This window comes from Pundamilia nyererei, unplaced genomic scaffold (genome assembly GCF_000239375.1).
Source record: "Pundamilia nyererei isolate P.nyererei 1_Seehausen unplaced genomic scaffold, PunNye1.0 scaffold00125, whole genome shotgun sequence".
Classification (NCBI taxonomy): domain Eukaryota; kingdom Metazoa; phylum Chordata; class Actinopteri; order Cichliformes; family Cichlidae; genus Pundamilia; species Pundamilia nyererei.
Genome location: NW_005187526.1, coordinates 737,073 through 746,133, shown reverse-complemented (window position 1 = coordinate 746,133; position 9,061 = coordinate 737,073). Strand labels below are relative to the sequence as shown.

Here is a 9,061-nt window from a genome sequence, read left to right as displayed (position 1 = left end):
ACAGACAGACAGACAGACAGAGACATGTCTCTCACAGTTACAGACAGCTGCAGCTTGTCCATATAAGAGGTCTACTGCAAAGTCAAGGACAGCCAGCAACTGCGCCTCTCCCACTCATGCTTGAGGTCACTTGGAGTCAGTGGAACCTCTTCCGCTTCTGCTAATCTAAAATCTAAAAGGGGAGGTGGGGTGTCACTGAATTTTGATTTCAGTTTACAGATAATATTTTATCAATGGAAGCAATCACAGTTAGCTGTTTTGGGCAGGAAAGCCATGTGAACTCTTTTTGTGTATCTAAATTGAAAGTTTAGATACGCACATGTGAGAATTAAATGGGAAAGTGGATAACACTCTGTGCACGCTGCAGTGCAATCAGTCTGTTTACAGTGTTAGCTATTTTTCATCAACCTTTTTGTGTTTGTCCAAAGTTGGGAAAAAAAATTCTGCGTGACTCACTGGAAGTTCTGGGTGAATAGAAATCAAAATGCCAAAATATCTTCTGCTGCTTTGAGCTTCCTTCTTGAATTTGATCAAGTCTGACATTTGATTGGAGAGCTGCATCTATCTGTTCCCTTCTCCCCAGCAGGCAGTCATCAGTATGTGAACCCAGCGGCTCTATTTCTGTAAGACTGTTGCAGTTGTGGGAGTGTTTGTATGCTGGGTCTTTACATATGTATTCATTGTGTTCGTGCTGGCTCTAAGTAATAGTGAGCAGGGGACCAGTGAGTGACTCATAGGGGAGGTGGTGATGTTGCTTTTTCTTGCTTCTGGCTCCCAACCTGCTGTGTTCTGATAAGAGAGAGACTGAGACAGTGGGCTCTGCTTAATCCTTTCTCTGCATCCAGCCTGCCATCTGCCATAAAAAACAATGGGATGGGACAGACTGGTCATCAGTCTTGTCTTCAGCCTTCTGAATCATTTAGGAAAGAGTGGGTTGTAATGCTATTGAGTAACTCTTGAGACACTTTGCCGATTGTATAACAAACCTTTCTTTCACTGAAAATTTCCCATTTCTTCACAGCCCACCTCTTTAGCTATAAATAGAATTAAATAAATCCATTCTGTAAGTAACAATCTTCTCATCTCTCTGGACTGTGAGGAAATATAGACACATTTGACTCATACACAATTAATATGATTAATGAATATGAGGAGAGAAGTACAGTCATTTTTCTGCTTCAGCTCAAATTAGAGTCTGTTGTGTGAACACAAGAGCTAGTTCCACTGCAGGGGAGCCCCATAGCTGAAGGGTCTGCCTCCCATTCAACTTCTGGAAACTCTAGGAGCCACAAGTGCTCTAGTTAGGCTTTAGTCACTTGGGGCAGGAAGCTGATTGGCAACCTCCAGTCACTAGGGAAAGATACTGTGGCGGGGCATGACTTCCTGCACGGCATCCACAATCATGCCCCACTGATTTAAATATTGTACTGGGTCCTGTGTTTGTTGTTGTTGGTTGTGTGTTATGTTGAGCTGGCAGCGGCAGAGCTGCAGCTCTATGTGTGTTGTGAATGGCAACCTTGAGTTCTAATAAAGAGATGCTTGAAAGCATGAACGTGCACCCGGGTCTGCTGTGGGTTTGTTACAGATACGTATTCTCGGACCAGTTTGCGAATAGTTGCTGGCTATAACTGGATGAATTTCTGTGGTTGCTTGCAGATTGCTAACCAAGTGGAAACTTGAGAAAGTGCAGTGTAAACCAGAAACGGAGACAGTTCACCTTCAAAGTAAAAGTTGCAGATGTTAAAAGATGTTGGTTTCAGTGGTATTGCACAACTTTTAGTTTGAAGCCCAGCTGTCTCAGTTTCTAGTTTCCATCAAACAGTTTCGCAACTGCTTAGCAAATGGTTGGCTAGTGTTTGCAGACAAGTCGATGTCTTCCATGCAGACCACAGGGAACTGTGCCAAATCTGCAACTGACCAAAGATGATAAAATCATATTATCTCTCTTTAGTTAGTACTCTCACTGTTGTCTATTGGATCAGATGAATGATTGACATGCAGTTTAAGCTGTTGAACGTTTCAGTTCTCATTTGGTTGGTTGCCATATTTTCATAGTTTCTACAGAATGGAAAGAAAAGAGAATTATAACCTTACTCTGGCTGTGATTACTGATACAGTATTTCCATGTGATACCACCCATTTATTTACTTGATTAGCCTAAATTAGTTAATACGTTTGTGTATTTGTAGTAGTTTATTACTTAGTGACATCTGAAATGAGCAAAATAAGACCTATTAATTGTAACATTTTTCTGTCTACATTTCCTGATACATTTATAGCCACTCTGATAACAATTTGTTGAAACGTCCATTGCTCCCAATGTCTCATTCGTGGAAATTACAAATGAAAGGGTGACATGTTGTTCTTAACACCCAGCTCCTCATAGTAATGTTAATGTTACAGTTTAGCTGAATTGTGCCCAAACGCAGGCTCACACAGCAGCTAGCATGGCTATAACTACTTTCATTTGTTGCCTAGTGACACTGCTCTATTCCCAGTTTGCCTTTTTCCTGTGTGTTATCATCTGTATGTACTCACTTGTTCACTGTATTCTACTGTCTGACTGTCAGTGTCCACATGTAGGGTCTGCTCCCAGTCCGATACCTGTCATCATATAAACAACGTCTGCAAAAGAAATAACAGCTTTAATGCGATGAATCATTTCAATGTTGCAGCTAATCAATCTCAAAGACATGTATTTATGTTTTTATCTCTTTCAAGTTCTTTTTAACTTTGTGCACAAATCATTTTCTCCTTCAACTGATGTTTTATATTAAATGAATATGCATTACCGTATGTGTTTTGTTGCACTACACAGACCTCTGAGATGCTGTCGTCATGTGCTTTGGCAAACAGTGTGATATGTTGGATTAGCCTGTTCAGCGAGGCGCATCAGTCTGCCCTCCCCTTGTGTTGCAGTTGCATAACACACAAGGAAGAGATTTGCTTTTGATTAGTGGTTCTACTGAGTGTAGTGAGATTTGTGAATTGAGCGTATGGCAATAATGGAAAGCTATAAGAACAGCTTTGTGTATATACTTTATATGCCAGACTCCCTGACTCCAACTGCTATAGGGTGAAGGAGGATTTGCAGTCAAGTGACCTCCTTGCAGGTTTCTTTTCATTTTTTTACAGGTTATTTTTCCCAATGGGATTTTCTGCATGACTGCACATTTATATGGTTGGTGGTGGGCATGTGGATGTCTTCTGTCTCCTCTTAGGACAGTGCATTGTTACATTCATAACCATATGGTGTGTGGGAGATGATTTCACTTCCCTCTCTGCCAGCCAGGTTTCTGCTGATTCCCATACGTGTGTGTTGCAGTTGGAACTTGCACAGAAATGCAAGACTTGCAATTGTGCAATGCCACATTATCTGTAATCCCAATTAACAGTATCTGACATGCAGTGACAGAAATGCTTCATGCTGTTCCAAGCAATTCTTGATAAGGATGGAGCAACAGTTCATGAGAAATCAGCATTTATTTACCCCTATGCTAGAATTTCACAAGAAATCCTAAAAGAAAACAATAATATTTTCCTTATTTCATGTCGTACAAATGTGAGATCATAATATTGAATGTTAATTTTAAACAAGGGCAAAGTTCATATCAGGATATGTGAAAGTAATTCTTATCAAGCAAAATCTTTTCTTTTTTTTTCTGCTCCAAGTTCTGTTTGACAGCGTTTACACCCTGTCCTCAATGCCAGCCCATTGTTATATATGGTTAGTAGATAATGTTCTTAACTGCCAGCTAGATTGCAGAGTGTCCCGGAACCTTCTTGCTAAACGCTCTCTAATGATTTTATTAATATTACTGGTATATTTTAATTATAAAATGGGCCATTTTGCAGCCATAGGTCTCTGTCTTTATGCTATTGGATCGCTACTACTCACATTGCGTGCATCCCAAGCTTTAATCGCAATTTCTCACTGTAAAGGTTAATGCAGAAATAGTACCACAGTCAGAATAAAATTTACTGTTTTGTTGTCCTTTGTTATAAACTTTGTTTTAAAATGATTTCACACCACATCAAATGTTCAGGACACCAAGTGCACTGACAGATTTTTCTGCAATAATCAATGTTCTCTCTGTTATTGGTAGCACAGAAATAGACCTGTAATATAGTGCGTAATCAAACACTAATGCCCCAGTACAACTCAAAACCTTGTTGACAGTCATGGGCCTTCCTCAGCTGACCTGCTGATTATCCATTTTATAAGCTGTTGTTATGTAATACCTCCAGCCCAGCTGCTGATATTAATATCACCAAAACTTCAACCCACTCATAAGAATGCATTCATGCACTGCTTGTTTTGATTGATTTGCCAATTCAGGAACTTTCATTGTTTCTAACCTTAGTTTATTTTAATGCCTTCAGCTGATTTTAGAAACTCAAGTTAAACAGTAATGGAGTTATTTAGAAATGTGTTTGAAACACTGACACAGTGTTCAGGGACTGTTTCCGTTTCCAGAGGAAGAACTTCTGAAGGGTTTGCCTTGGAAAGAGTTGTTGTTTTCTCTTCCGCCCAGGCTGTTGCTTCCTGAGTCTTCAGGAGGAAGGAATTCTCTCTAGTGCCTGTTATCCACACACAACATACACACCACACGCACAAACACAAATACCCAGAAACTGGTTGCATGCATGTAGAAGTTCTGCTTCGAAAGCAGCCACACCAGGTGGTCTACAGTAATGCATCTGTTTTCTGGAAATATGTACATAAAGTGTTTCCACAGCGCTATATACAGCACAATAGATGCACTATATAGCCAAAAGTGTTGGCTCATGTGCCTCACACACATATGAACTCAAGTGCAATGGCATTCTTAATCCATAGGGTTTAACGTGATTTCGGCCCACCCTTTGCAGCTGTAACAGCTTCAACAACACGTGAAAGACTTTCCACAAGTGTGCTTATGGGAATATATGACCATTCTTCCAGAAGCACATTTATGAGGTCAGACACCAATGTTGGACAAGAGGCCTGGCTCGGAGTCTCTACCCTTATTCATCCCAAAGGTGTTCTACCAGGTTGAGGTCAGGACTCTGTTTGGGCCTGTCAAGTTCTTCCACACCAGACTTGCTCATCCATGTCTTTATGGGGCTTGCTTTGTGCAATAGTGCGTAGTCATGTTAGAACAGGAAGGGGCCATCTCCACACTATTCGCACAAAGTTAAGCGCATGAATGTGTTCAAAATGTCTTGGTATGCATTAAGAAGCATTAAGAGTTTCTTTCACTGGAACTAAGGGGCCCGACTACAACTATACAACACCACACCATAATCCCCCGCCACCAAACTTGTCACAGTGCGGTCAAACTAAGTACCATTCTCCTGGCAACCGCCAAACCCAGACTCATCCATGTGGTTTTATGTCACCACATCTCTGCAAATTGTCCCGAGCTTGGACGCAGGTTCTTGTTAATTGCACAATATTATTTTTAGGTAATTATTTTAAACATGCTTTAAAAGTTTTCACAACATTGTGAATACGGACAACAGGACAGACTCATATGATGCCTATAACACACGCCCATAATCCAGTTATTTCGATGGGCTATTTTCGCTATAGAGACCCAAGCCATGTGTTATGCTGATTGGATTTGAAATCCAGATTTTTGAGGATTGATTAGTTTTAGTGCGAGCTTCAAGTGGCCACTCCGTTATATGGTTCTGTATGCATTTTTCATCCTGGATGATACAATTTTACTGCAGCATGTTTATTTATCTCCTGCGTTAAAAAATACTTCACAGCAGTCATCATCATCCGTCAGCGGTTATAATAAATACCATTTTCTCCCACCTCCTTTGGCAAATCATATTCTGAAAGACTTTGCATTCACCTTAAGGCATCACCAGCCAGCCCACTAATCCCAGGACTCAGACTTTAGTCTAATATGTCTTTCAGTCACTTTACCAGCCTGACAGACTCTCTAAATTCTCTCTCCGAATGACTTTTCCTTGCACTCTGTAGCTTCTCTTCACCCTGTTTTTCTTTCTTTAGTCTCTTTCTCTGTGCCTCTGACTCATTCATACATAACCTTATTCACAGTAGTTCAACCCGAGGGTGCTTTTCTCTTGGCTGACCTCACCCCCACCCTCCACACATCCCCACCCTGTTCTGGGCCCCAATGCACTCCTTTCAACTGGCCAGCAGATGCTATTCAAATGATGTTATCATGCCAAAGCTGTTCATACTCACAGACTGGATGAGTGTAGGGAGGGAGGGGGGACAAGGAGGTTCTTTGGCCATTTTTTTGTCTCGCTGTCTCGTACTGGGCTCTGGCCCAGTTACACTTAATACAATGCAAACAACATTTTGGAAATGGTAGTGTAATGACCCTTCAACAAATGAGTATGTGATGCTAATGCTACAATTGCTAGTACAAAAAGAAAAACATATTTGCACCTACAGTGCTGCAAAAAGTATTTGCCCCCTTCATGATAACTTTGTTTTGTACATTTGACACCTCAAACAATTTTAATATTAGTCAAAGATAACTTAAGTAAATACAAAATGCAGTTTTTAGAAAGAAAGCCTTTAAGTTCATGCCAAAGTATATCAATGGGATGTTCTTGTCTTTCTTTATATCGTGTAATGATTTGTTATCTGTGAAATCTGTTAGCCTGCTTCACTATGTCAGAAATGTCCTATTTAGGTCATTTCTTGATTCTAGCTGTAAATTTCTATTTGTCAGCTACAGTAAATTCAAAACAATCCAAATTTATCGTGTACACGGCTTTGTTTCACCCCCTCAGACCATTCGTTTTCTGAAACAAGCTGTTTTAGCTCCCTTTGCCATCCCTTTAATTTAACACTTCTGATTGGCTGGCTCCTATAAGCAGATGTTTTGAACAGCCGTGTGCCTTGGATGGGGGGACTAGTTTCAGGAGTCAGAAGATACACCTCCTGTTGGCCATTAGAAAGAAAGCAGGTTTAAGGCACTTCCACCTTGTCTAAGTTTGGCAGACCCAAAGTAACATCCATTTCCTGTATGAAGTCTGTGGTTTTTTTTGCTGGGACCAGAACCGTCCTAGAGCCTTTGTCTTCCATATTCACACTCATAAATTACTGAACTGTACACATGTTTACACATGGATTTTGTTATGTCTGCACAGAGCCATTTCCCTGCTCTTATGTCTGGTTAACAAGCTGCTGACTAAAACATTCAAAATTAACCCCTCGTGTGTGAGTGGCATCAGTTTTCTCCTGCAAGTCTCCACCTCAAAACCACTTGAGTGTCAGTGTGTTATTTCCTGTAAAAGGACATTTGTGGCACATTTGAACCAAACGCTGCTACCTGAAAGAATCAGGCTGATGTGCCTCATTAACTCTAGTGCATGTAGTGTTTCCAATAAAACACGGAGGTATAATCATACTGCTCCTTTTTTTGTATCTACAGCTTAATTTTACAGTATAATGACATTAAAACAGAGACACAACTGAAACTCAGCTGTTGTTGTCTCTTCTTCCCTAAATCAATGAAACTTGGTAAGTTTATGTGGGTATATTAATAATTTATTCACTTCCACACACTTATTTTAGTAGTCACGTCTTGAATAGATCACTGGGGTCCTGCAGAAATTGAGTATTGTTAGACGTTTCAGCATAAACAACAGAAGTGAACAGTTACCTCTGGAAGCCAACGCAACATATATGGAAGGTTTCGAGCTTGAGCTTTACAGACAGGCACTGTACGGGCGGGTGAAGTGGTGATTTTTTTTTGTAACACATTTTTGAATAAGATTTGGAGAAACAGAAACTTTTTTATTCCACTTCTCCTTTTCTCTCTTACCTCTTCCTTCGCTCCAACTGCTCATCGTGAGTCTGTGTTTTAACACTAAGAATCTGTGTGTGCGTGTGTGTGTGTGTGTGTGCGTGTGTGTGCGTGTGCGTGCATTTGTGTGTCAGATGACCTATTGAAATCATTGTGGTGCAGAATTCCTGTTACCAAGGCAACACCGGCTTCTCCTTCTCGCACTCTCTCTCCCTGTGTCTTTTTCTCTGTCTCTTTATTTCTCCCTCTGTGACTCGCTGTCTGCCCTCCCCTTTTCATTTCCCCTCCACACCACAGCAAGGTCATGTGACTGCTGACGTCAGGCCTGGGAGGCAGGCAAGCAGTCTGAGAAGCAATTAGTTTGTGGGCTTTGAATAAACCTTCTCAGACTAGGAGAGTCTGGGAGTCAGTCACCGTCAGCTCTGCTTCACTCTCTCAGGCACTCTTCTCCTCCTACCCCCTCTCGACTGTTCTCCCCCCCTCCCCTCTCTCTCGTTCTTGCTTCATATTTGTTTTCTCTGGTGCTTTCTTTTATTCTCGCCTGTTGCTTCTCCTCCTCCTCCTCCTCCTCCTCCTCCTCCTGCTGCTGCTGCTGCTGCTAGTGCCACAAAGTTAGTCTAGAGAGAAAGTGCTGGGTGATGGACTGCTGAACAGTTTGTACATTGCTACAAAGTGAGGTAAGCTTCCTGTGTTTTCTCTTTTGTGTGTGTGTATTGTGTGCTTTATCAGCCAGCGGTTGCTTCTGGAACAGTGTGCAGTGAAGTTAAAGCTGGATCAAGGCTTGCTTTCGTTTCGTGTACTTAAAACACGTACCCGTGCAAAAGGGAAGTGGCAAATGACACTGTGTGTGTGTGTCAAGAGTGCTTTTTTTGTCACCTTTCAATCTAAACTTCGGAATGTATTAAGTGCAGAAATGCCGGGTGATGTTGGAGGGTTTCGAGGGAGATCCCCGCTCAGGGTCGGCTCTTGAAGACTAGTTGCTTTCTTTTGCAGCAAACACAGGCGGATCTGTTTTCGAAGCCCTTGCAGGAAGTGAGTGCACAGATAGAAGAGAGAAGGAAGGAGAGTGTGAACATTACATGGGGCTGTGTGTGGAGCTCCACATGGCTTTTTCTTCAAAGCTTTACTAATGTTACAGGCAGTAGTGTGGGCTGGAGCTTCGTACTCTGTCTGCCAGAGAGTCAGAGGCGGGGAAGTGGTGGGGGGCAGAGCAGCTGCCACCTGCCCCCCTCAGAGGGGATGGGAAAGCCTCAGAGAAATGCACTACAAAAATGGTTGTT

The 9,061-nt window shown here is 41.7% G+C and overlaps 1 protein-coding gene across 4 annotated transcripts in view; it reads left to right on the top strand.

Moving 5' to 3' along the window:
- ncalda (neurocalcin delta a) overlaps positions 1-9,061 on the top strand; it is a 62,120-nt gene that overhangs the window by 16,876 nt on the left and 36,183 nt on the right. Inside the window, exon 1 of one of the 4 annotated variants that reach the window (XM_005742931.1) lies at positions 8,146-8,458. The exons of the other annotated variants lie outside the window; for them this stretch is intronic. The gene's annotated coding sequence lies outside the window, so the exon portion shown is untranslated. Of the gene's footprint in view, positions 1-8,145; positions 8,459-9,061 lie in introns of those variants that run through there. 4 annotated transcript variants of the gene reach the window in all.